This window comes from Bos indicus, chromosome 2, assembly GCF_029378745.1.
Source record: "Bos indicus isolate NIAB-ARS_2022 breed Sahiwal x Tharparkar chromosome 2, NIAB-ARS_B.indTharparkar_mat_pri_1.0, whole genome shotgun sequence".
Lineage (NCBI taxonomy): Eukaryota > Metazoa > Chordata > Mammalia > Artiodactyla > Bovidae > Bos > Bos indicus.
This window is the reverse complement of record NC_091761.1, coordinates 71889094-71916921: the sequence shown is the minus strand read 5'-3', so window position 1 is coordinate 71916921 and position 27828 is coordinate 71889094. Positions and strand designations below refer to the sequence as shown.

Below are 27828 nucleotides of genomic sequence, written 5' to 3'. Positions count from 1 at the left end.
GCTCCTACTGTATAGCATAGGGTACTTATATATCCAATATCTTGCAGTAACTTTTAATGGGAAAAATCTGAAGATGAATATATATATGTAAGTATATGTGTGTGTTAGTCGCTCAGTTGTGTCCAACTCTTGCAATCCCATAGTCTGTAGCCTACTAGGCTCCTCTGTCCATAGAATTCTTAGGCAAGAATACTGGAGTGGGTAGCCATTCCCTTCTCCATATATGCATGTATATATGTGTATATATTTTTTATGTATGTGTATATATATATGTATCACTGTGCTGTACACCTGAAACCAACACAACATTGTAAACCATCTATACTGCAATTAAAAAAAAAGACCCTCTCCTGTGATGATGGGCCACAGCCCCATTCAACATAGGATCATGAGGGTGAACAACTGATACAGAACAGTCCATACCCTCCAAACCCACAAAGCCAGTCTGCCTTCCACTCTGAATACAGAATTCAATAGGTTACATCAGATATTCAACACTACAAGACAGGCTTTGTGTTAGGTTATTTTTTTCCAAATGGAGGCTGAGGAGTGCTCTGAGCAGGTCTAAGGTGGACCAGAATAAGCGATGAGGTTCAGAAGTGTATTAAATGTATCTTTGACTTATGATATTTGTAACCTATGATGCGTTTACCAGGACATACCTCACCCTAAACCAAGGGCGATCTGTAATTGGAGCCAGTGAAAAGTGGGCCTCTTGCTATCACCCTGAGACAAGTTACAGCTCCCGGGGCTACTTAGTACTGTCCTTCTAGGTTGTTACACTGTCTCCACATTTAGCTTTCAGAAAACAGCTCCAATTATGTTTCTAACATCCACAAATCCACTAAGTGGATAAGAATTAAGTAACTGAATGCAAAGAAGTATTGTGGGATGGGGTGATGTAGCACAAAGAATTGTCTCAACTGGGTGATTTAAAAATTTCCAGCATCTCAAGCTAATCTTGGGCCAAGGCAAGAACCTTGAATTAAGGCAAGAAATCAGAACTTTTACACTTCTTCCACCTTCTACCAAGACTCACTGAAACCAAATTTACAGCTCTAATTCTCTTTTCCTATCTTTAGATGTCCAGTCCTATATCTCCCACCACACACACACACAATAAAGTGTCTAATTAACTTATCCCTCCACTCTTTTTCACACTAAATCTTGGGAAAGGTTCTACTCCTTTGGCATAGTTGGGAAATCTTGCTCATATCTCAGATCAGAATACCCACTGTTTCCAGGGGAAAATAACATGAATAGAAAGGAAGGAAAGACCCAGATGGGGTCAGAAGACAGACTAGCTGTCCCAGCTGAAACCACACAGAAGAGATGTGTGTCCGTGGCCTTTTTCCCACCCCAACAACCATCTATCCCCACTACCACAAACAGCACCTCAAACATTCCTTACTTTGTTTAATACTAACAAGTAGGTCAGCTATTATCACCTTTTCACAGCTGTGGACTCTGCAGCTCAGAGAAGGGCAAAGCCCTGCTCAAGATCACACAGCAAATCAAGTTTCAGAATCTGGACCCTCCTGTTCTTCCCAATTTTCAATGCTACCTTTCATGCTCAGCCCATATCTGATATTCCAATGATACTGCTCCAGGTTGAAGGACCATTGCCTTAAATTGTTTGAATTCTTACATCCAAGAATCTTACTGTCGTGCTTATAACATGGGTCATTCACCCAGTGAAAAGATACCCTATCCCCTCCGATCATTAGTACCCACTATCCATCCTCAAAACCTAATCCTCCCCGCCCCCCCCCCCCCCCCCGCCCCAAATGAGGTTAGGAGACCAGGACAAAGTAGAAAGTTCACTGTTCTACGAAGGTTGAGACCAAGTCACAGATAACTCCAATGAGAGCAATCAGCCAAGTCTCCCTCACTGGCAATTCTAAATGAGTCCGCCAGACAGGAGAGCTTCCCTCCACAAGAATCACCTGAAAGCAACGAAGTTCATCGTTTCTAGATTTACCTGAAAAAGAACACGGATACGAGCCTGGGTGCAGCTGTTGCTGCCACTAGCCGTCTGAATCCACCACGGATGACCTCCTAGACCTACCGGGGGCGAGAAGAGAACCACGGGCAGGTTCAGGTGCGCCCGAGAAGCCGCCCAACGCCGGCCCCTCTCGGGAACGAGCCACGGGTAGGGGCAAACTCAAGCTCGTCTGCAACACAGGACCAAACCAAGTCCGCAAAGAGACCACACGACTTCCGAAGAGCGGCCCCGGGTCAGTCCACGGCCAAGTTCCTAAAGCACTAACAAGTTTTTGCAACATTCACAGACTCGCCCAGACCACAGCAGCGACTAAGGGCCTGAGGAAGTGGACCATCCTTGGCAGGAGGCCCGAAGGGCAGGAAATGGAGGCAGAGGCCACTTGCAGGAAAAGGGAAGAAGTGGCAGGCTCGGGGGTTGGGGGGAGGGGGGAAAGGCGGGGCGCCGTCCCTTTTTCCTCGGCCCCAAGCGGGTCTGGGAGGATACTCACCCCAATCCTCGTCCGAGTAGGGCCGCCACCGCCAGGTCGCCCTTGGGCCACAGACCTGCGCGGAACTGGGAGTAGAGGCCACTGGCCCGGGACGCGCACCCGCTCCCCGCGCGCGCCCCACTTAGCCTGAGGGGGGACCCCTGGAGCGCGGACACCCTTACCTGGGACCCGTCCCGCGCCGCCTGGCCGTCCGCACCCGCCCCTGCCCTTAAACCGGCTCCGCCCGCTTCTTCGCCTCCTCTGGGGGCCGGACCCCAGCCGGGCCCCGCCGATTTGTCATTGAGCAGCCTGCCGGCTTCCCCACCCCTGAGCGCGCGCCCGGCGTCGCCTAGGCAACCCCGCCCCTCCAGAGCGCGCCCTGCCTTCCGCTCCTGCCCGACCCCCCGGAGGCCGCGCCCCTCGCGAGCGTAGTAGCCAATCTGAAGCGGAACTTCCAAGCCTAGGGCGGGAAGGGCGGGCTCGACACCCTGGCCCCGCCCACCTCCGCTTCTTCCTGTACAGGGCGGACGCGCTGCACGTGACCGCTGCTGAGGTGAAGGAATCCCAGCCGGTCTGGGGACGCTGGGTGTGGTGGCCAGGGTGTTCCCGCCGTGGGTTTAGGTCAGGGCGAGGCCAGAGCCCTGGAAAGCATAAGGGAGGGTCAGGCCTGATATAGAGAAACCAAAGTAAATCACGATGCGGCGGCGCGGGACGCGCGGACCAGGGCATCCCGAGGCGGGACCTCCGCCTGCCGCCGGGACTCGCCAGGCTGATAACACCCCATTAGCAGTAATACGGCTGTCGGTGCCAGCAATAACTTGGCCCAGGTGACGTACAGGGGCTGGAATTCTCACCCCAGCCGTAGCCTTGATGCAGCAAGTTCAGTGGGCCGATAGGTTTTACACCCACAGTATGTCCCCGTTAAGGTCCTCCAAAGCCGGGGAACTTGTTCTTTGCATCCAAATAGGGTTTGGGTTGCTTTTCCTAACCGCCCATTCCTAGAGCTGAGTCCTACCCTCACTCCACTTGCCTCCGTAGGATTTTTGGCCCCACTGGTCCCACAAAAACCTCACGGCTTGTCCATCACACACCCTATAGCAATTACTTGTTTAAATGACCGCTTAAAGGTTCGTCTAGTCAAGGCTATGGTTTTTCCTGTGGTCATGTATGGACTGTGAAGAAGGCTGAGCGCCGAAGAATTGATGCTTTTGAACTGTGGTGTTGGAGAAGACTCTTGAGAGTCCCTTGAACTGCAAGGAGATCCAACTAGTCCATTCTGAAGGAGATCAGCCCTGGGATTTCTTTGGAAGGAATGATGCTAAAGCTGAAACTCCAGTACTTTGGCCACCTCATGTGAAGAGTTGGCTCATTGGAAAAGACTCTGATGCTGGGAGGGATTGGGGGCAGGAGGAGAAGGGGAAGACAGAGGATGAGATGGCTGGATGGCATCACTGACTCGATGGACGTGAGTCTGAGTGAAGTCCGGGAGTTGGTGATGGACAGGGAGGCCTGGCGTGCTGCGATTCATGGGGTTGCAAAGAGTCGGATACGACTGAGCAACTGATCTGATCCATAATCTCTAGGGATGGAAACTATCTCTTGTTCAATTTTATATCCACAGTAGCTAGCATCGGTATAATTAATTCTTTCCTTACTGATAATTATACATCAGGGTGCTGTGTGTATTATGAGAGGCTTTGTGCTGTGATTAAATTGCTATGTATAAGCAACAAACAGATTCAGGCAGTCTATCAAGAGCTGAAGCAAAAAGCACAGAAGCTTTTACTTAGTCTTTAAGGGGCTTAACAACAACAAAATGTCATGAGACTATCCTAGTGTTACCCTACTATCTTAAGTAGTCTGTTTTGTCCTTCTCATACACATTAGTCTTATATGTGTGTGTGTGTGTTGCTCAGTCGTGTCCGACTCTTTGTGACCCTCATGGACTGTAGCCCACCAGGCTCCTCTGTCCATGGAATTCTCCAGGCAAGAATACTGGAGTGGGTTGCCATTTCCTTCTCCATAAAGTCTTATTTTGCCTGCTCATTATATGACAGAAATTCTGCTGGATGCTATGAGGGATAAGGTAGGAGACTTCACAAAAAGGATAAAGATAATAATACTAAGTGAAGTAAGTCAAAGACAAATGCCATATGATATCACTTTTACATGTGGAATCTAAATTTGTGACACAATTGAACAGAAACAGACATAGAGAACAGATTTGTGGTTGCCAAGGGGATGGAGTGGGAGTTTGGGGTTAGCAGATGCAAAGAATTATATACAGAATGGATAAACAGCAAAGGTCCTGCTGTATAGCAAGGGAACTATAGTCAATATCGTGTGATAAACCATAATGGAAAAGAATATGAAAAAAAATGTATACACCTGCATAAATGAGTCAGTTTGCTGTACAGTAGAAATTAAAACAATGTTGTAAATCAACTATCCTTCAATAAAATAAATTTTAAAATAAAAAAATTTTAAAAACAGAAGCTGTCTAGTATTTATAACCTAGAAGGGGAATCAGATGCAAACTTTTCCTATAAAATAATGACTAAGTGCACAGGTTTAGAATCAGGAAGCATAGATTCAGAGAAAAGCTCTATCACAGAACTAGCAGTGACGTAATTAGGAAGTGAGCCTCTGGACCCTGCAGACGTGAGGATATAAATGTGATTACTTGTACAGCTCTCAGTACAGTGCCAGGGACTTGATGAGTGCTTAACAAACATTAGCTTCAACCGTGATGGCCACCAAAGGCCAAGACGTACTACTACTAAGTCATTTCAGTCGTGTCCGACTCTGTGCGACCCCATAGACTGCAGCCCACCAGTCTCCCCCGTCCCTGGGATTCTCCAGGCAAGAACACTGGAGTGGGTTGCCATTTCCTTCTCCAATGCATGAAAGTGAAAAATGAAAGTGAAGTCGCTCAGTAGTGTCCAACTCCTATCCACCCCATGGACTGTAGCCTACCAGGCTCCTCAGTCCATGGGATTTGCCAGGCAAGAGTACTGGAGTGGGTTGCCATTGCCTTCTCCCCCAAGATGTACACTCAAGGCTATTATAGGACCCTTTAGGAAAAGCTGTCTCACAGAGGACACAGCCGGGGAACACATCCTACCGGGGATGAGCTCTGAGAGGTAACCTGCCTTGGAAGCTCTGAGACTGTTCCTGTCAGGTCTCAGGGGATTCCCTTGTCTGCTGAGCTTCTCCTGAGGGAACCCTGACTCCCCACATGCCAGGGGCCTGAACAGCAGGGATACAAGATCCCCAGCAGGACCCTAAAGGTCACTCTCAGCTACAGAAAGAACATTCTAGATGCTCTCCCACCCCCACACCCCCCGCCCAAAAGCATCAGTTGAGTGTTGTGTGAGTCTTGAGCACCGTCTGACGTATATTTGCACTTCTCCTTCCCAGGTGCTGGGGAGCCTTGACCTTCCAACTCCCTGTGCTTGAGTGACACTATGTCCCGAGTTCCCCGCACTGATTTGGAAGTGAAAGTGACACACAGATCATTTTGGGTTGGAGAATTTCTCAGTGAGAGACCCATCTCTATGGCCTTGGGAATGTCTGGGAGTGTGGCTGCTCCATCAGCCCAGGCCCCTGCAATGAGAGCAGCCCCTGCCCCACCCCCTGACCCCCAACCCCAGCCTGCAATGAACATTTAGCATGGCTGAGAAATAAACCTTTGTGGCTTGAAGGCACTGAGAGCTGCTGGGTGTTTGCTGGCTGCAAAGCTTAGCCTCCTCTGACTGATGCCAGGCCTTGATGTGTACCAAGCTAGGGGTGTACTGGCGGATGACTCAGATGAGAGAACCAGTGAACAGACAAGCGACTGGAGAATCCCAGATAATTCTAATTTAAATTAGATAACCAAATAATAAACTAAGTTAGATAATTAAATAACTCTAATTTAGAGTGAGTGATCAAGAAAAGTTCCTCTCAGGAGGTGACATTTTAGCTAGGACCTGAAGGATGCAAAGGAATCAATCCCAGGAAAGGTTGGGAGTGAGGGGAAGGAGAAACTGTTTTGAGAATAATAAGCTACACAAACTCCTAAGGCAGAAAAAAGTGTGGTCCTTTTGATAACAGACGGGAGGGTGGAGAGAAAGCCGTGGGCCAGGAGGGAAGTGAGACCACGAGAGGGCAGAGGGAGGCAGGGGCGTCCAGGTTATACGGAGACTGAATTTATTCCAACTGTGACACGAAGCCATTGAGGAGTTTCAAGCCAGAGGGTGACATGCTTTGATTTAGATTCTGGAAAGACCACTCTCACTGCTGTGTAGAGGATGGGCTATAAGGAGCAGATGTGGGCATGGGGGTTAGAAGGCTGTTACAGGGGTCCAAACAAAGTGAGGTCCACGGGCCCAGAGGTGGGAAGAGAAATCTGCCCTCAGGAAACTTGGGGAGACCGAAGGAGGAAGGGAGCAAAAGCACTGAAGACTAAAAAGAAGATCCTCCTGCCAACTCCCAGAAAAAGCAGAGGCAAGGCTGGAAGTTGGGACCCCCAGAGGTTGACCCCAGGGAGACGGGTGCTCAAAAGCCAGGCAGAAGGAGGGAGGCTGTGGATCGAGCAGCTGGCCTATTTCCTAGAACATAAGCCAGCAGAGCTTATGTTCTGCCATGAGCTGCCGTGTTACATAAATAGATGGTATTAGAAAGAGTCTGACAGCATCCTGGTGGGCCCTGGATACTTGGTGACCACTTCCACTAGAAAAAGAGTGGAACCGCTGAGCTGTAGATGGTGAGGAGCCATTCTCACCTACTGAAGGTTACAGGAAGAATCTACTGTAAAAGCAAAACCAAACAAGGGTTCATCTCCAACATTCACATCATCTTTCCTCTCTCTGTTTCCTCAGCTCTCAATGCCCTGCGCTTCCTGCTACCTCATCCTCTTCTCAGGAACAGGTCTCAGGGGCTCATTTGCATGCAGGAATAAATGACCAAAGACTGCTCCGCGGGTACCCACTCCTTCCTGGGGGTTTGCATAGTCTAAAACCAAAAGCTGAAGTCTTAGTCTTAGGGAGGACCAGAGATCTTTAGTTTACACAACAAGGATGGAGTGACTTACCCTCCCTGGGAAAAGATTTAAGCTCCTGGGTTCTCATTCAAGGTGCCAGTAATGCATTTTTGGGATCCTTTTCCAAAGCCTGGGGAGTAGTCCCAAGCCTTCTTGCCCTTGTAGCCTTCTGCTGGCAGCTACCAACAAAAGTCCCTGGCGCTTGCTTGTTCCCAAATGTATTCAAAATCTTGACTTGCGCGTTCAATTTAGTTCCTGTCATTGAAAAAGACTTCTCAGGTGTGATCTCTACCACTTTTGCCAAGTATTTTATCTAGAACCTCTCTTTCCCCATTACCACTTTCCTATGTGGTCTCTACAGCTCCAGCCCAGTTGCAGGAACTAACCAGGTGTCCCAGGAATTGCTCTGCAGGGAATTAGCTAGGGGAGATGTTTTCATCTTCCAGGAGAAATTAATCCACATGGGAAACATGTTAGAAAAAACTGATTCCTTGCTATTTTGAATAGTTGAATCAGTTGCACTTATCTTTCTGCCATCACAGCTTACCATGAGCTAGCTCCCTAGAAATGAAGACAAGTTTGTCTTGTCATTAAGTAATGTCTTCATCATTATGACTAAACCCCACCACATGCCAGCTCACGCTCTCCGCTTCCAACTTTGTGGACACGTGCTCTGTGCTTCTGAAACTGCACAGAAAACCACTGCCAAGATCCAGTACTGACCTCCAGGTAACCAGAGAAAAACCCCTGGAGAGTGAGTGCTGCTAGGCCCACAAGGGTGAGGAGAAAATGAGATCCAAGTGCCTGCATCCTGTGCTGAGCTCGATCCGCCACGGTCTCCCAGGAAGCCAGCCCCCTCTCACAGGATGAACATGCCCTGCCTCTCTCCCAGCCCAGACATTCTCCTGATCTGCATGAGACCCATGGAGCTAGCCAGCTCTGGGCAGCTAGGCATGCAGACAAGGACACGAGGACACCAAAACCTGAGTTAGGAAGAGGGATGAGGAAATAAGTGATGTCAGCTGTGTAGGGGAGCAAACTTTGCCAAACCAAAATGTGTCTCTTTGGCTTGAAGATTATTTTGAGCTAAAAACAGTCAAGGCCAAAGACTCTGACCCTCCCCCTAACTGCTTAAAAGAACTTAGATAGGGCTTCCCTGGCGGTTCAGGGGTTAAGAATCTGCCTTGCAATGCAGGGGACAGTGGTTCGATCCCTGGCCCAGGAAGATCCCACATGCTACTGGGCAACTAAGCCCGGTGCACCACAATTACCAAGCCTGTGCTCTAGAGCCCGTGAACCGCAACTACTGAGCCGCAACTACTGAGCGCCCACTACGTGGTGCAACTACTGAACCCCACGTGTCCTAGAGCCTGTGAACCACCACAGTGCACACAGCCTGTGCACCGCAACTTGAGAATAGCCTCAAGGCACCACAACTAAAGAAAGCCCACCTGCAACAATGAAGACTCAGCATGGCCAAAAAAAAAAAACAACTCAGATGGAGGAGGACCTGTTGCAGGATGACCCACCGCTATAGAAAAACACAGAACAGAGGACTTCTGCATCCCTATGTCACTGCACAGCTCAGCAGACATTTGTTTACCAAACATTTGCTCGTTTCATCTTCCTAGAAACTATACCTTCCTCCTCTCTGAAGTCCCCACCCTACCCCTTCTCCTCTAGAAAGGCTAACCCTCAACTAACTTGTTCTGGGGCTCCACGTGCTTAGAGAGGCCCTGAATGTATGTAATTAAATTTCATTTCTCTTGCTAATCTCTCCCATGTCTAGTTAACTCTTAGACCAACCAGAACCTAGAAGGGCCAAGGAAAGTCTTTCCTCCCTAGCAGCTCAATGCCTTCCAGGGGCCTGCGCTGCGGAGCCTGTCCTTTGCTCTCTCATGCCCTTTGCTGTGGCCTATGGGGCTGCTATTCCTCACTTTATAGATGAGGACCTTGGGCCTCAGGAGCCCACAGGACCAAAGGGAAGAGCCAGGCTTGGTGCTTGGCCTTGACTGGCTCTGTTCTTGCCCTAGTGCAATCACAGCAATCCTGGTGAGGGGCCCCCCTCCTCTCTACTCCCACCCCCCAACCGCTGCCCCAGCAGTGTGATCCAGGGAACCCCAGGCCTTTTCGTTACCACCTGCCTGCTCCTGGGAGAGGGGCGGAACTGCACTTCAGCCCCTGCCCCAGCAGCTGGGGAGGGGCCCCACAGTCAACCTGCTCTTGCAGCCACTGTCACTCTGCCCCTCCCACCCATAAATGCCAATCCCCCACCCCTCCCCCGCCATGACTTTTTCATGGAACAAGACTTTTTTAACATGTTTTTCTTTTTTATGGATAGCCCCATCTCTTCCCTGCAGCTGTTCCAGAAAGCAGGACAAGGCTACCAGGTCAGAGGTCTGAGGGATGTGGGGTGACTGGCAGGGGATAAGGGACCCCTGAGCCGGGAGACTCTTGCTTTTGAAAGAAAGCTGACTATTATCAGCAGAATCACCCCCAGCCCCGAGTCTCTCCTCCAGAAGCAAGACCATCAAAATATTACAATGTCTGCTGCAGGGAACCTGGGTGTGGGCCCTGGTCTCAGCATGGCCAAAAAAACAACATCTCTGGGCTGGGGCTTGGGGAACAAGTCCCTTTTCTAGCATCCATTTTTCTGGGGAGTTTTAATTCTTTACAATGGCCAAGAAGAAACTGGGTAGACAGGATCACAATTAAAGCGGCAATGAGGTGAGTATGGCCCCAGGGCTGTAAAGCTGCAGGCTCCCAGGGAGGCTGGGCCCCCAGTGGGACGGTGAGAAGAAGATGGCAAGAGTCACACTCCCAGGACCTCCTTCCAAAACCCACGCAGGAGGCAAATCCAGCCACAATGGGTGACACTCAGGCCAGAATCCGTAGGAAGTAACCTAGGGGGCTGTGCAGACCCCCTGCACACAGGAAGGGCCAAGCAGCCTGAGGCCAGATTCCTGCCCTCTGCCCCTTGGGCCACTGCCCTCACCTTAGACAGGCAGGAGATGAGGCCCAGAGCTCAGGAAGCCACAGGGGTGGATTTGAGGCCATGGGGAGCCTCTCAACTGAGACTGGGGCCTGCCCTGCCCCTCAGCTCTTCAGGCGAGCACATCACCTGGTCCGGGGCTGACTGGTTCACAACACCCTTTGGCATCTTTCATGGAGCACACTCCAAGGGGGAGGTGAAATTTCCTATTCACAGGTAGGTCAGTGAGGTTCAGAGTTCAAACCAGCTGTGCCTCACAAGTCCACACACTCTTTATCCCAGTCCCATGGCAGCAAGGCTCTGTGACCTTGGCCAAGTCACCTCCCCTCTCTGGATCTTGGTTTCCTCTGTCTGGTGACAGTCTCAAGTCTGCCGAGCACCTGCTATGGGCCAGAGCTCTGCCAGACACCAGCTGTCAGGGAACAGTGTCTCTCACGTCCTCTGCTCTCACCCCTCCCGTGGGGGTGCCCACACAAGGTGGACACCACTCCTTTGGCAGAGCCAGCTCAGCTCCCTGCTGCTGAGGCCTCCCAAGACTCCTGGCCCCGCGATGTTCTGCTCCCATCTCATCACAGCCTGAAGTCTTCTCTAGGAGCTTTGTTAGAGGAGTGGCTGCCATCTAAACGCAAGGCTAGACAATCTCTCCCCATATGACCTGGTGCTGAAACATGGGAGATCAGGTCCTTTGGTTCACTGGAGGTCTGATGGCTGTTGTCAGCCACTCACATTTAAATATTAATTCCTTTAGTCCCTCCTACAGCTGAGATGTTAAACATCAAAGTGCCTGCTACAATGAAATGCTCGTTAACTAATGAATGGATGGATAGGAAGATGGATGGATGTGTGGGTGGGTAGATGGATGGGAGGATGGGTGGATGGATAGATGGATGGGTAGATGAGTAGATGGCTGGATGGTGAATAGATGGATGGATGGGTGGATGGGTAGATGAATGGATAAGCAGATGGATGGATGAGTGGATGAATGGGTGGATGGGTAGATGGATGGATGAACAGACAGTTGAGTGGATGGACAGGTGGGCAGATGGCTGGGTGTGTGGGTGGGTGGATGGATGGGAGGATGGGTGGATGAATGGGTGGATGGGTAGATGGGTGGGGATAGATGGGCAGGTAGTTGAGTAGATGGATGGGTAGATGAGTAGATGGATGGATGGATGCAAGAATGGATGGGTGGGTGGAAGGACGGATAGATGAGTGAGTGGACAGATGGATGGGTGAGTGGACGGATGGGAGGATGGATGAATGAATGGGTGGCTGAGTGGATGGATAGGTGGGTAGATGGGTGGGAGGATGGATGGATGAGTGGATGGATGCGTAGATGGATGGATGAACAGATAATTGATTGGGTGGATGGACAGATGGGCAGATGGCTGGGTGTGTGGGTGGGTGGATGGATGGGAGGATGGGTGGATGGATGGGAGGATGGGTGGATGAACGGGTGGATGGGTAGATGGATGGATAGATAGATGTGTGGGTAGATGAGCAGATGGATGGATGGATGGATGGGAGGATGGTTGGGTGGATGGAGGGATGTGTAGATGAGTGGGTGGACAGATGGATGGGTGAGTGGATGGATGGGAGGATGGGTGAATGAATGGGTGGCTGGGTGGATGGATAGGTGGATAGATGGGTAGGAGGATGGATGGATGGGTGGATGGGTAGATGGATGGATGAACAAACAGTTGATTGGGTGGATGGACAGGTGGGCAGATGGCTGGGTGTGTGGATGAGGGAATGGAGGAATTGGAGGAATACGATTAGGAGGCTCCACGATGAGAGAGTGCCATTCACTGAACTGGAGACACCCTGATGAGGCAGGTGTGAGGTGGTGGACACAAGAGAAGGGCAGCCAGAGGGTTGTCTGGAGGTGTTGAGATTACAGGCAGGAGACAGAGAAGACACATGCAGTGACCAGCATGCCAGATCGGGAACACAGACCCCCAACGTTTCAACAGTGGCAGTCCTCCACTGCAGACCCTGCGTGGCACACACAGCAGCACGGCCTGCGGCCCATCTTACTCATACCTAGTGATTAGGGCCCCTGCTGTCGGCCTTGTCAACTCACATGGGGTGGTGGCTTGCCAAGGCCACCACATATGTCTCAGCAGAGCTGTGACAGGCTGGGCCCAGGCTTTGATGACCAATGGCAGCAGGCCCCTGATCTGGAACACCCAGAGCATCTGTTCACTTGCCCCTCCCTCAGTGGACAAAGTCCCAAGACTACTAAGGCCGCAACATCAACTAGAGATGCAATATTGGGGGCATATCTATACTACAAATTATTCGTTGGTGAAATTCAAAATCAGCTACGCATCTTGTATTTTCACTTGCAAAATGCGACAATGCTACCCAAGCCCAGGGGTCTCTGGGTGGGCAGATCTCAATGGTCCACACCCACCAATGTTGTCAAAGCCCCGGCTGCAAGGCTTGCTGAGAAGGCAGGCCTGGACAGAGTGACTCCCTCCCAGGGCATGCAAGAATCCCCCCAGCAAGGATAGCAGGGTTCAGTGAGATGGTGTGCGGCAGCCCTACCCCTCAGGAAGGTGGGTGCAGGGAGGCACCCTCCAGGTCTTATCCAATCCCAGCCCCTCCTCTAAGACTAACTCTCCTGGATTCAGGCCTCTCTGATCTGTGCACACATTTTCACCACCAATTGCATGGCTCCTTGTACTCTTCTGCTGTCCTTTAGGTTGGAGAAGCCCCAACTGAAATCATTAGACCCCAGAAGACTGAGTGCCTGATGCTACAGCCCAGAGGGATGCGCTGAAGCCAGCTCTCAGTCAGAACGTAAGGCTGACTTATATCCTGGCCTGCAGCAGAGGGACCTCAAGCAAGACATGTCAGGGCTCTGAGCCTCAGTTTTCCTGTCTGCAGGAGAGTCAGCTAACACAAGTAACACAAGATATGGGGTAGAGGGGAGAGTTAAATAACACAATGCAGAGAGCTCGCTGCCAATCTGGCCTGTAGGAGGCCTTGGTTCACATCCATTTCCTATATTTTGTTTTGAATTAATTTATTATTTTTTAACTGTGGTAAAATACACACTATAGGGGACTTTCCTAGTGGCCCAGTGGTTAAGTCTCTGCCTTCCCATGAAGCAGGTATGGGTTTGCTCTCTGGTTGGGGAACTAAGATCTCACATGCCACACAGCCAAAAAAAAAAAAAAAACATAAAAAAAACAAAATACACACTATAAAATTCACCATCTCAACCATTTTTAAATGCACAGTTCAGTGGCACTAAGCACATTTACATTCTTGTACAGTCATCACCACCATCCATCTCCAGAACTCTTCCCATTAAACAGTAACTCCCAGGACCCTCCTCCCCACCAGCCCCTGGCTCCCACCCCTCTTAGCGCTTAGCTTCAGGGGGAGCTATGCCTCTATGGATCTGACTCCTATAAGGGGTCTTGTGTAAATGGAATCACACAGTGTCAGTCTTTTGTAACTGGCTCCTTTCACTTCCTTTAACATCCTCAAGGTTCATCCATGTAGTAGCATGTGTCAGAATTCCCTTTCTAAGACTGAGTAGTATTCTATTACATACATATAATAACCATATACATATATATGTATATAGTTATTTCATTCATCCAACAGTGGACACTTGGGGGCGCTTCCGCCTTTTGGTTATTATGGATGCTGCTGCTGTGGACACAGCTTTCAAATATCTCTTTGAGACCCTGCTTCCAAATCTTTAGGTTTCACACCCAGAAGTGGAATTGCAATCATACGGTACTTTTTAACTTCTTGAGGGACCTCATGCTCTTTTCCACAGTGGGTGCACCATTTACATTCCTGCATAAGTGTGGAAGGGTTCCACTCTCTCCACAGCCTCGCCCACCCTTACTTTCTGCTTTTTCATAGTCGTTATCCTAGGGGCTTGAGGGGAACCAGTTCCCCCTATTTCTGGACCTGCTCCCAGCAGGAAGTTGTGGCTGTTAGTCCTGTCAATCTGTCCTGAGCTTCCTCCCCTGGTACTCTGGGTCCCTGGGAGGCAAACAGACTTTCTCTCTCCCTGCGAGGACCACTGACTTTGCTCCTAGTTCCCCAGAGGGATCTTCTCGCTCCCCTTGGAGCTAAGCCCTCACTGTCCCACCCAAAAGCAGTCAGAGTAGCAGCTGGAAGTCCCACCATAAGGACACCATTTCCCCAAGTCCCCAGCACTCACACTCGATGCCTGGAAGCCACCCCCTCACTAACCCAGCAGCACACAGGGCAGAAGGCACGACCATGGCTGGCATGTGGTCAAGGTAAACACTACTGGAGGGAAGGGCCTGGAATGATCCAGAACAAGATTGGGAAGGGGGCCTGTGTGTATCCTGCTGTTCTTTACATTAAGGGGGATGCTTCAGCAGGACTTTGGAGCCACGGAGACCTGGGTTCAAATCCCAGCCCTACCAATACCTGCTGTGTGACGCCACGAAAGCCCCTTCATCTCTCTGGGCTTCTCCCTGTGAGAAGGCCAACACCTAAATCCCAGGGGCACCACGCAGCCTGGCACTCGCTGCACCCACCCGCCTGCCTCTGTTTCACACAGAAACTGCCCTCTGCCCACTCTTACCAGCAGCTGCCGAAATCCTCCTCCACGTTCAGACCATCAGAAGGAGCAAAGCACTAGACTGGAAGGATAACACCCTCCTCCTCTGACTCGGGCTGGCCGGTTCCAAAGGGGAAAAAACAAGCCCTCTGCAGCCCCACCTCCACTTCATCCTTTCTTTGTGTTCGGGCTTCTAAGGAAACAAAGGGTCCCACGGTGGTTTCCTTCCAGGGTCCCCCCTCCCTCCCAAAATTCCCCAAAGGCTGCCAAACTCGGTGAGAAGAAAAGTAAACCATTTCCTGGAGGAGGCCAGCACATTTCAGACATGGAACAGACACGGCTGCCCCTGTGGTCACCCCCTCAGCCCCTCCACCTTTAGACACACGTCACCTGGGCCACACACCCATTAGCACGTGGCCTCCCGGAATGTGCTGAGATGCCCAAAGATAACGTGATGGGAGTGGAGACAGTCACCCCCACCAGGCTTGTTGCTCCTGCCCCCACCAAATCCTGGACCCCAAACATATGAGGGGCAGGGGTAGACATGATCGGGCACTCACTGAACGACCGGCGACTCCAGCATCCAATAAGCAGTCATTTCATGATGCTATGCCGACCACATGCCAGTGGCTGGGCACTGTGCCGGGAATTCAGGCCCCTGGGGCCGGGGGGAGCCTAGGGATAGGGACCCAGAGAAGGCGCCACCTGCTCTGCCCCTTCCCCTTTCCCCATGTGACTGGTGCTCAAAGCTCTGCCCACTGGAGCTGAGACAGCAGGGAAAGCAGGCAGAAAAGTGAAGTCCAGAAAGCAGCCGGCACCCAGTAGACAGACACAGAGGGTGTTGGGGTAGGACTGGAATTCAACCCAAGCAAGTGGGCAGGCACAGGGGAAGGGAAGCTGGGGTCCTTCCATCTTCCTTCCCTAGTCCGAGTACAAAACATCTCTGGAAAGGGCTCCAAATGCTCCCCTTTTCATCCCAGGATGGGTGACAGGGGCAGGAAGGCCTGGACCAGAGTCTCTTCCAAAGCCTCCAGTTTCTTCCCCTTTCCCCTCCTTCCACTCCCTCCTGCCCCTCCACAATCAAAGCCTGGCCTTGTCCCCTCAACAACTTCCAAGACCTCCTTGTCTCCCAGGCAAGTCCCAGATCCCAGCCTCCTCCTGCTCCCTGATAGCACCCAGCACCCGGAGGGGCACCCCTGTCATTCACCCCCCTCCGCCTCCCTTCCCTCCCCTGGAGCTCCCCATTATCTATTCCTCAGTCCTGGGAGAGGTGAGGTGCCCCCTCCTCCAGTGTCTTCCACCTGAGTGGCCTCACGCCTGGTGTAGAGCAGGAAAGACTGATGGCTTTATTTAGCACCTATTGTGTGCTGGTGCTTCCACGAAGGTCACGGCAAACAATCTTCATACTCGATTCCCGACATGGTACTGTCCCATCTTACAGAGCAGGAAACCAAGGTCTTGAATGAGGAGCAGGTTTGAGAGAACTTCAGGGCGAAGTGGATATGCAGCAGAATGAAGCAGGCGGCCAGGTGTGTCCCATGGCAGGTGGAGCTTTGCAGAACCAGGCTAGAAAAAGCAAAGAGGATCCTGCCAAACACAAGGGTGGGAGAGGAGGAGGAGGGCACTGGAGGCCGGGATGCTAAGAGAAACAAAGGCTGAGGGTGGGGAAGCCCAGGAAGGGGCGGGCAAGGCTGAACACGGCTGTCTCAGAGAAATTGGAATGGCTTTAGCAAGTCCAGCAGGGCAAGGACGGCACGCTGTGGACACAGGGCAATGTGGGGGCAGTGGGAGGTGGTGTTTCAGAGTTGGGGAGCTCTTGCTGACAACCCCACATGGAAAGCCCTGCCCAGGGGGCTGTGGGGCCAGCAGGAGGAACCCGAACATCCCAGCCTCCAGAGATGGCTCTGGAAGGCAAAGCCACTATCACCACCCTTCCACAGCCCATCTCTGCATCCCCCAGGAGTCCTCCCATGCTCAGTAACCTCTGACTCAGCTTCTCTCATCTTCGGCCCTGGTCTCAGTGACTGCAGTCAGAGCTCCTATGAGGGGTGTATGTTGGGGGTGGGGGTGGGGGAGTGTACCTATCTGTACACAGGCATGAGCCAGGGTGGGCCTGGTGGCCCCCTCTTTCACTGAGGCCCACCCACCATCTGTACCCAGCTCTGGCTTCAACAAGCTCAGCCCCCTGACTGGTTGCAGCAGAAGTCCCTGCACCCCTACCTCTCTGCCAGGGAGTACATGCCCCCACTGCATGTGGAGAGTGACCGTCAGCCCAGTGACCAAGGAAGGACACCTGTCTTGAAATGGTTGCCAAACCCACCCAAAGGAAATGACCATAGACAGAGGAGGCCTGTCTAGGCCCCCCATAGACAATTTGGGGGGCATCCCAAGTCATGCTCCCTGCACTTGTCCCAGAGCCATCAGAGGGCAGCCCCAGACACTGAGTCTGCACGGAGGCCGGGCAGCCAGCACACCGCTGCCTCTGCTGGCAAGGCTCCCCAGGGAACCTGGCTCTAACCTTAGCTGATACCTCAGCCCTCACCTTGACCACGTGATACAGCAGCTCTGGAACTGCCCGGGCTGATGCGCCTGTTGCTTGGGGCACAGGAAATCTGGGTCTGGGGGAAAGTACAGAGGAGGCACAGTTGCCTGGAGAGCTCCTCGCCCGGATTCAGTCCTGCTGCTCTGGGTGGGGGGTAAGGCATCTCGGGGGTGGGGGGCCCGGCCCGCTTGGCAGCAGCCGATCCCAAGCAATAGCCACAGCATACACCCTGCACCTTCCATCTCACAAGAGCACAAAGGTCTGGCCATACCGCTGGGAAGACGACTTCCCCTCAAGCCCCACATCAATTGGGCTTTGGATTCCACAACCCAACTGCTGAGTCAGCACTCCTGAGTGTCCTATAAGGGCTTAGATGGGGAGGCCGTGACCCCAAAGCTGAAACTGTCAGATACCTGTGCCCACCTGTGCGATGTGCCTGGACTGGCACAGGCCATATAAGTGTCTGCTATGATTTATCTTAAGAGAGGAGTCCAGCTGTGTCCAAATGAGAGATTAGTGCAAACTAAAAGCTTGAGAATCCTACTCAGCCATTGAAAAGGATAAAATAATGCCACTTGCAGCAGCACATATGGACACAGAGATTGTCCTATCGAGTAAAGTAAGTCAGAGAAAGACAGATATCATATGATATCGCTTGTATGTGAAATGTAAAATATAACACAAATGAACTTATCTATAGGACATACACAGAATCACAGACATAGAGAACAGACTTCTGGGTGCCCAGGGAGAGGGGGTGGGGAGGGATGGACTGGGACTTCGGGGTGAGCAGATGCAAACTATTATCTACAGAATGGACAAACAACAAGGCTCCACCATAGAGCCGTGTGCCGCATAGCTCCTACAGGGAACTATATTCAGTATCCTGTGATGAGCCATAATGGAAAAGAATATGGAAAAGAAAGTACATACGTGCATAACTGAGTCACTTTGCCGTACCGTAGAAATTAACATGACATTGTAAATCGACTATACTTCAATAAAAAAAAAAAAAAAGCTGGAATCCAGCCCAAGGTGTGTGGACATTGGTACCACGGGTCTCCACCCTCTCCTTCGCCACCTAGAGACAGGCCCCGGCTCTGAGGAGCAGCAGTTTCCTGTGTGAGCCCTGCCACCTCCCTCGTGGACCGACTGCTACAGCAAGCCCCCCTGTCATTCATGGTCATCAGGTTCTTATCACAGACCCAAAAAATAAGATTCCCTGGAGGGGGAAATGGCAACCCACTCCAGTATTCCTGCCTGGAAAATTCCACAGACAGAGGAGCCTGGCGGGCTACAGCCCTTGGGGCAGCAATGAGTTGAACACAGCTAAGTACACAGACACAAATAGTAACTGTCCTACCAAAGCGGCAGTGAAACCCTACTCCCTTCTCCAAAGCTGCAAAAAAGAGAGACAAGGACCAGGTTGGCGAGGAAACACTGCAGCCGGCAGCGGCCTGCCCGGGCTCTGTTGCAAGGACTCACTGCGTGAAGATAACAGGAAGCAAGACTGCTTTCCACACAGGAGGGTGGCTAACAGCTAGGGACGGCTTCCCCACACGTCAGGACTGTCCCAGGGCTTCCCAAGCCTGCCTTCAGCCAGTCCCATGGCTGCCCTCCTGAGTCCCTGCATCACCTCATCTTACAGTAAAGAGAAAAGAGGTACCATGACTGAGCTGTGTGCCCAGTAAGCAGCAAAGGTGGGATCTGGACCAGGGCTGCCCCAGAGAAAACTCAGCCTTGAGCTCACAGCGCTACCACCAACCAGACAGAGAAGCTGCCCCAGGGGCACAAGGCCAGGAAGCAGCTTGGCCAGGAGACGGGGGTAGGATAAGCTGATGGGCCACAAGACAGTGGGCCACGGAGCTGGAAGCAGCAGGGCCCCAGACCATGCCCCTCACCGGCTCTGCTGAGGGAACAGCCTGACGTCAGTGCCTGCTGTGTGTGCTGAGAAGCCAAACCCAGCCTGGGTCTGAGCCCTGCTGCCCCCACTGCATCTCCCCTGGTCCCTGTGTTCAGGTGGAAATGCAGGAGTGATCCATGCAGACCTCTCCACTGAAAGGTGAGGACGTCACCCGAGGTCAGAGCTTTGCTCACGGGAAGCAGGCAGTCTGCTGGCTGGACCTGCGCTCCCTGGGATAGAAACAGGAACGTCAACTCACAAGAAAAGGAGGAGTGTCACCCTCCCCCTTCCCTGGCAGCTGTGACCCAGATGGGTGAGCAGGACTCCCAGCAACCTGGGCCTTGCGGGAGGGACAAAGACCCTTCCCAGCATCTTCTCAAAATCCCACCCAGAAGCACCATCTGTGTTATTATTTCAGAAAAAGGGTTCCTATCCATTCCTCTCTGTTCTCCCAAGGTCAATACACACTTTTTTTTCTCAATGGTGAGACATGGTCATGCAGGAAATGATTCTTTAAAAACAACTTCTCACCAGCTGTTTGGCAGAATCCCTCCAGGATTTTTCCTAGGAGTACATTGACTTTGGAGAAGGCGATGGCACCCCACCACAGTACTCTTGCCTGGAAAATCCCATGGACAGAGGAGCCTGGTAGGCTGCAGTCCATGGGGTCGCTAGGAGTCAGACATGACTGAGCGACTTCCCTTTCACTTTTCATTTTCATGCATTGAAGGAAACGGCAACCCACTCCAGTGTTCTTGCCTGGAGAATCCCAGGGACGGGGGAGCCTGGTGGGCTGCCGTCTATGGGGTTACACAGAGTCGGACACCACTGAAGTGACTTAGCAACAGCAACATCCGACTTAGCGCAAGCCAGAATGACGTTCTGTCTCCTCCCAGAACTTTGTGCAGATAAGGCAGCGCTGTGCAGTGACCCCAGGGTGCACAAGCCGGCCGTGACCTTGGTCAGGCACTTGGTCTCTCTGAGCGTCAGTGTCCTCCTTGGAATGTGGGCAAACCTCCCCCTCCCCCACGTGAATAAAGCAAGTTCTTCTTACTGTTATCACTGCCATGGTCACTGTCATTATACGTGAAAGTGAAAACTGTTTTCTGGCCTCTTGCTTCCAGAGACCCTCTCAGCCTGAAACGCCTGCTATTTACTTCTAAATGTGTATGTGTTTTTCATTAAAAAAAAAAAAAATCCTAGGTCTTCTTCATACCTCTGCCCCCACACACCCCAGCTCCCAACCATGTACTTGGTAATGTTCCCTTTTGCTGATACATCGTTGTGACGGGCCTGACAATCAGGAAAACCATTTCACTGAGTTTTAAAAATCACCCACTTAGAAACTGTAAAGTAAAACCTCTTTTCTCCAACCTCTGCTCTGTAAAAGCACTTGGGGTTCAAGAAATTATCTATCTTCATGGGGGAAATCTGCAAGTGCTGATTTGCAATAGGAATTCATCACGTGAGCAGTAACTCACCGCCCTGAGGGCTCCCTGGATAACCCCGGAAAGTTTATAGATATTTCTGGCAATTCAGAAAGAACCTCAATGATGGTAAATAATTTTTATGTTCTTACAAGACAAAAAGCCAAAACCAACAGGAACTCTGCAGAATTTCATCTTCTTTGCTATAAAAGAAGGAGGGATTGCTTGGTCTTGGTTTTCATCCTGTAATGCAGGGATCCCCAACCCCAGTACCAATCCATGGCCTGTTAGGACCTGAGCCTCACAGCAGGTGAATGGTGGGCGAGCGAGCCAAGCTTCTCCTGTATTTTCAGCTGCTCCCCACAGCTGTGCGAGAATTCTTCTATAACCATCTCGCCCTACCCCCAGCTATCCGCGGAAAAATTGTCTTCTGCGAAACCAGTCCCTTGCACCAAAAAGTTTGGGGGACTGCTACTGTAATGTATCCCCAGCCTCAAAAACACATTTTCCATTTACATTCAGCTGATTCATGGTGAGAAAGCAGCCCAGGTCTGACGTTTGCTGTTCTCCTCTCCTCAAAGACGACCGCCAGGGCAGGGCACTGGGCGGCGTCTAGAGACTTAGTTCTAGACTGAGTGGCCCCCCGCCTTGTTGTTCCATTACCTGAGTCAGACCAGGGGACCCGCCCCATCTCTGATGACAGCAGGTGAGTTCTGGACCAGGTGCTCCCATGGCAGCACAGGGCACTTGATGGGGACAGAAACACAGACTCTAAGGAGCAACCCCTGGTGGCTCAGTTGGTAAAGAATCTGCCTGCAATGCAGGAGACCCAGGTTCAACCCCTGGGAGGGGAAGATCCCCTGGAGAGGGAAATGGCAACCCACTCGAGTATCCTTACCTGGAAACTCCCATGGACGGAGGAACCTGGTGGGCTACAGTCCACGGGGTCGCAGAGTCAGACACGACTCAGCACTAAACCTACCACCAAGGACTAAGACAACCTGTCAGAGGTCAGCTGGCCGGGGGTTCTGAAAGCTTGCCGCACACTGGAATCAAGGGAGCTTTAAAAACTTTGGATTCCGAACCCAACCTGCAAGGACTCTGATTTGGGGTGTTGGGGTTGAGTTGAGGGATTTGCTTGTTTAGCCAGCAGCGCTGCATTGGGAGACCCCCGCCCTGTCCTGGTCCCTTTAACTGATAAAACAGACCTGGGTCCAGGTGGAGAAATGAATTAGGTACAGTCACCTGGGCTTATTTACACTACAGAAGTTCCCCTTTAGTTGTTACCTGTGCCCCCCGCAAGCGTGACCCCCTCCCCAAGCGTGACTCTGTCTTCGCTTCCTGCGAAGACATCCTTCTCTGAGCCTCAGCACAGGTGAGAGGGGGCAAGCAGTGGGTACGCACACATGGTGGTTGTTGCCCGAATGTGCCAGCCCTGCATCTCTATCAGCCCACCTTTATCCTATGAGGGGCAAAGTCATCATCCCCATTTCACAGACACTGGGTCGTCTGGTCAAGGACACATATCTGCATAAATGACAGAACTGAGCTTTGAATCCAGATGGTCCCTTCTGCGGTTCATGCTTAAATCCACTGGGGGCCTCCGGCATCCATCTAGTTCAGGGTTCTGTTCCAGCCTCCTCCTCCCTCATCTCTCAGCCAGCCCAATCTTCACCCGACAGCTTATTCCCAACACTTCTCTTTCTCTCATTTTCAGCTGCCATTTAATTAGCTTCAGCCCAGGGACCTCTGGTCCACTCTCTGGCTCTTCCAGGGTTGCTCTGCGTGTCATGTCTGTGCCATGTGACTGTACGGCTAAGTGAGCAGTCCTTGGGGTCAAGGCCATAGGGCCCAGCACACAACCGTCCTGGGAGGTGCCCATGGCAGAGTGACGGTGGATGGCCTGAAGCCCAAGTGCAGAGCCAGGCTCAGTCCCAGCTGCCCCCAGAGGGGTATGCGCAGACACACAAACCCATGATGTCCCTGAGGCAGCCATGGGGCCAGCAGTCAAATGAGGCCAGAGAGATGGGAGGAGGGAGGCTGGTCAACCAGGCCTCAAAGGGCATGGGAAGGCGCTTGGCTTCAGTCCTGAGAAATGAGAAGCTGCCAAAGCTTTGTGGCAGGGAGACTCCACCCTGTGACCCACTGTCTCCATGTACCGGGCAGGCCAGACTGATGGGCCCCTAAAGGCAAGAACCTCATACAGTTCCTGGGGTCACTGAGTGATAGGCAGAGGCATTTCTTGTACTTGTTGGTTTGTTTATTATCATTTGCTACTTTGCACCAGTTAGAAGAAGAATGAGAGGTACTCCAGAGTGAAATCATGAGTTAAAGCTGACAAATGTCTTGCTTCTGCCCCAGTAAACACATCACTCATGACACATGCTTCCACAATTTATGACAAAGCCAGGAGAGAAGAGGAGTGAGGATTAACCCTATGCCATAGAAGACTTTTGGGGGAGTAAATTAACTGTACATGAGACGGGGAGAAGAAGATTTAGATTTCACATGTGAACTGTTGAAAATATTCTGGTAGTGCCGATTTAAGTACAAACAATGGATTTTGAGTGGCCTACCATTTTTTGAACAATATCCCATCGTTCAGGAAGCTTCTTGCCCACAACTACAAAAAAAGGTTTGAATTAATGAAGTTTAGCTATATTTGGATGCCTCAAAATAAACTGGAATTTGGAAAAGACCCTGATGCTGGAAAGATTTAGGGCAGGAGGAGAAGGCAGTGACAGAGGAGGAGATGGTTGGATGGCATCATCAACTCAATAAACATGAGTTTGAGCAAACTCTGGGAGATGGTGAAAGACAGGGAAGCCTGGCATGCTGCAGTCCATGGGGTAACAAAGAGTCAGACATGACTTAGTAACTCAACAATAACAACAACAAATTAAATAATCCCAGGGCTCGGTTTATGGGTTCCTAATATTTGGAGGTTACTGTGATTGACCCCCAAATTAAACCAATGATCCCACACACACGTCAAAACCAGTCCTGGTTTTTAGTTGACTTTCAATCTTCTGCAGCCCGACACCTGAATCTACATTTGACTGGGGCCTTTTTACCTTATTAACGTTATCCTTCACCTTTGTGGAGTTTTACAGATGGAAAGCACTCGACCAGCTGCTCTCGGTAGTGGCAGGTTCGTACTGATTCTGTTTCTGCAAAGACAACCAGAAGAAAGAAGACTCAACCTCTAAAAACATTAGACTTTATATGTCAAGAGCCTTAGGAATATTCATTCCTTCAATCCAGCAATTAGATTTTGGGGAATTACCCGTAAGAAACTGAGTGCAGAAGAAGCTACGTGGAGTAAGAAAGACAACAGCGCCTCTTATCTTAGAAAAGAACAGGAAGAACCCCAAGATGCAGCAAGGGAACAGGTGAGGAAAGCTAGGGACAACCCCGTGGGGCCACTAAAAAGACGCTCACGATGAATTTATGGGAACCCGAGATGGTTCTCTTTATGTTATTTCATCACCTTGGAGACATCATTGATTATAAGACATACAGCTGTTTCATGTATCATGAAAGAAAAAGAATCTCAGGCTGGGGCAGCTAGTAAGAGGCATCTAAGTAAAATTGGGACACCCTCCCCCTCCCCACCCACACCCCCCCCACCCCGCAAGGGCTATTCCCTGCCAGATGTAGGGAGGGAACAAAATTAGCCCTGAGAACATGAACAAGCCAGGACTCAGGCAGGCTGGAGTCTGAGTTTGCACTAACGCCATGGCCTAAAAACACCACGGCCTAAAAACACTGCGGGTTGCAACTGAGTGTACGTGAAATTTAATGCAAAGTGCTCTCAAGTTGACAGTGCCCCCCAGGCGACCATCAGAAGCCAACAGAACCCCCTTTTGGAAGGGCTGGATTTCAAAACAGGCTGACAGTGCTTGTAAGACACCATCAATTGGGCAGTCAATTCATGACTCAGAGATGTGAAAATAAGTGAGTTGCAGGATTAACGTTAAGCAAAAATGCAGACTAAAATGGTACTTGGATAATGAAATGTCTTGCAGAGGTGACCATGTGGAATGAACTAAAGTGTTAATAGTGATTTTGTGTAGGTAGTAAGAGGAGAGCTTTTCCCCTCTCTCTCTAAACAACTCATTTTCTAGATTTTCCTAAAGCAAGCATGTATTTAGTGACCATAGAGGAAACAGGAGAAATAAAACAGGGTGATGTACATAGGGAGCGAGTGATCGGGGAGGGCTTCTTGGAGGTGATTCCTGAACTGGGAAGGGGGGCAGCAAAGTAGTCAGAGCTGTGCAGCTTCATCCCACATCAGGTTGGGGCCCAGGTTATGGGGCAGATGCTGGATATGTATTTGTTAAATGAATACACAAGTTGAGGAAAATCTGCTAAAACATGAGCCTAAGTCTCCAGGGGCCTCAATCAGAGTCTGGCTCTTCAGTGGGCCCATTCTCACTGGACTGAACCACTGCACAGGGCCAGGCTACCAGCTGGGACAACAGCATGACCCAGGAAAGTCTGCAGCTGAGAACTATAGTTGTGTCTAGTTTCCCCATCTGTGAAATGAGGGTCCTGCCTCTGCCATCCCATGAACTTCAGATGATACAGAGCTTTGAAATGTTGAGCCCAGTGCACCTGAAGGGCTGGGGTGCTCCAGGGTGTACTCCTGGGAGGCCAGACTCCTCCCTGTAGATGCAGAATCTGAGCTTTAGACAAGCTGCTCTGCTCCATCGCTCAGCACACGGGAAAGCTGCCACATCAGCGGCGTCCTGCTTGCCTTCCTGTGCTTTCCTGGACACTTCTACTGCACATAGGCCTGAGCTAGCAACTGCGGACACAAAGATGAAAGTGGGGCCCTGCCCTCAGGGCGCCAGGAACAGCCAGGCAAGCAAGGATAGGGCCCCAATGCCTGGTGGTGTGAGCTCCAAGACTGACCACCTGGCAGGGAGGACAGGCTTCTCGAAAGAGGCATGCCTCCTCTAAGGCCAAAACAGAGACCAAGGTCACCAACAGGACAGGATAAGTGAGTGTGTTCTGAGTTTTTATACATTGTTTCACTTTACACTTACAATTCTATGAGTTCATCCCCATCTCACTGAGGGGACTGGAGGTGGGAATACTTGCCAAGGTCACGGAGCTTGGGGACAACAGCACCAGGGTTCACAAGTCGCCTGGGAGATGGAGGGGACCACAGAGCACCGGGGCGCCAAGGGTGACACAAAGGGCCACGTGGGCTGTGGCTTCCTTGTGAAGAAGCTGAGGTGAGCAAACCCAAATGGGTCTGAAAGGGAAAATGTCCCTGGGCCTTCTGTACAGATCATTCTCTGGCCCAAGTCACTACTAGGAGGACATTCAGACAGGGACCCTGTCTCCTGGGGCCAGACTCCTGCCCTGGTCCAGCTGCTCAGGGGAACTGACCGTCCAGCAGGGTCCAATGCGATCATGAGTCCTTAAAAACAGAAAAGGCAGCATAGATGCAGTAGGAGAATGAGCCACAGCAATTCAAAGTGCAAGAATAATGCAACCCAATGCTGGTGGCCGTGAAGGGGGCAACTGACCAGGAACGGGTGGCCAAGAGCCATCCCTGGCTGACAGCTGGCACGGAAAGGGGAGCCTCAGTCCCACAGCTCCAGGGAACTGAATGCAAAGAAGCTAAATGAACCCAGAAGCTGATTCTCATCAGGGCCTTTCAGAAGGGAATGAGGCCCTCGATTCTGGCCTGTGAGACTTGAACAAAGAACCCGCTGAGCACCCCGTGCCCAGGCTCCTGACCACTGTTGTGAGTTGCTACGGTTATGCCAAGTTGGAAAGAAGGGACAGGGGGAGTGGGAAGGGACAGTACAGGGCCCATGATGCTGACCCCACATGCTCAGAGCGAGGGGGCAGGGAAGCACCATCCTGAGCAGGTGCAAATGGACTCATTCACTCAACCGACTTCCCTCAAGCACTAGCTGCAACATAAATGCTGCCCGGGGGTCCAAGCTCCAATCCCATGGAGAAAAAGATGGCCAAACAGACTCAACCCAGTGAAAGAAGTCCCCCAGGAACAAAGGCCCTGAAGTGAAGGGAGGTCAGAGAAGGGTCATCAATCCACCAGGAGTCGAGAATGTTTTCCTGGGACTGAAGCCTTGTCTGGGGTCTTGGTAGTTCAGGAGGGAGGGAGGCTGGGGTGGGGGGCCGGCCCTGAACAGAAAATGCAGAGATCAGCACAGCAAGTTCTGAGGGAGGGCGGGAGACTGGCAAGGAACCACAGGTGGGCCAGGGCAAGCTTGGGGGGCCTCCCAGGCCAGCTGAGGATGCTGAGCAGGGGTGAGATCATGTGACATACACACACTGCAGGCTGCTGCCCAGAATCAGCATGACACGCCTGCACTGGGGGACCAGGGCACTTAGCTCTGGGGTGTATGCCAGCCTCAAGGTGGCTGGGTGGTCAGCACCTGGCACAGAACAAACAACCTCTGTTAGCTTGAAAGGTCAATGTAAAGACAGGGGTAGGTCCTTGAGACCCTAGCCACAACAGGGAAAGTAGCAAAGGAGAGGAGTCTTGTACAGAACTGAGGGTCCGGGCCCAGGGGCACAGGAAAGCCAGCTGCAGGGGCAGCAGACAGTAGTCTCTCCCTGTGGCTCCACCTCAAACCCATAAGCAGGCTCTGAGTCCCTCAGGAGGATGCAAGGACTCATGGTGACCGGCCATCGTATGATTCCCCTTTCCTAGAGGGAGAGAACCAGGTCCCTGTCCTGAGGAGCTGCAGAGATGGGACAACATACTCCAAACTTCAACCTCTGCCACAAAGACAGTAAAGTATGGGACAACATATTCCAAACTCTAACCTCTGCCACAAAGATTGTAAAGACAGATGACCCTGAGGTCATCTGGCTACAGGATTTCTGCCCATTCCAACAGGGCCGAGAAGACCTGGCCTGGCC

At 51.5% G+C, this 27828-nt stretch overlaps 1 protein-coding gene across 7 annotated transcripts in view; it reads right to left on the bottom strand.

Annotated features, from left to right (window-relative positions):
* The window catches only part of RALB (RAS like proto-oncogene B), a 74997-nt gene that overhangs the window by 45335 nt on the left and 1834 nt on the right, over nucleotides 1–27828 (bottom strand). For 3 of the 7 annotated variants that reach the window (XM_019974010.2, XM_019974016.2, XM_070769051.1), the window contains exon 2: nucleotides 23994–24089. The gene's annotated coding sequence lies outside the window, so the exon portion shown is untranslated. Of the gene's footprint in view, nucleotides 1–1981; nucleotides 2003–2492; nucleotides 2516–2653; nucleotides 2810–15071; nucleotides 15216–23993; nucleotides 24090–27828 lie in introns of those variants that run through there. The other 4 variants (XM_019974002.2, XM_019974030.2, XM_019974037.2 and 1 more) reach the window with 4 other exon arrangements.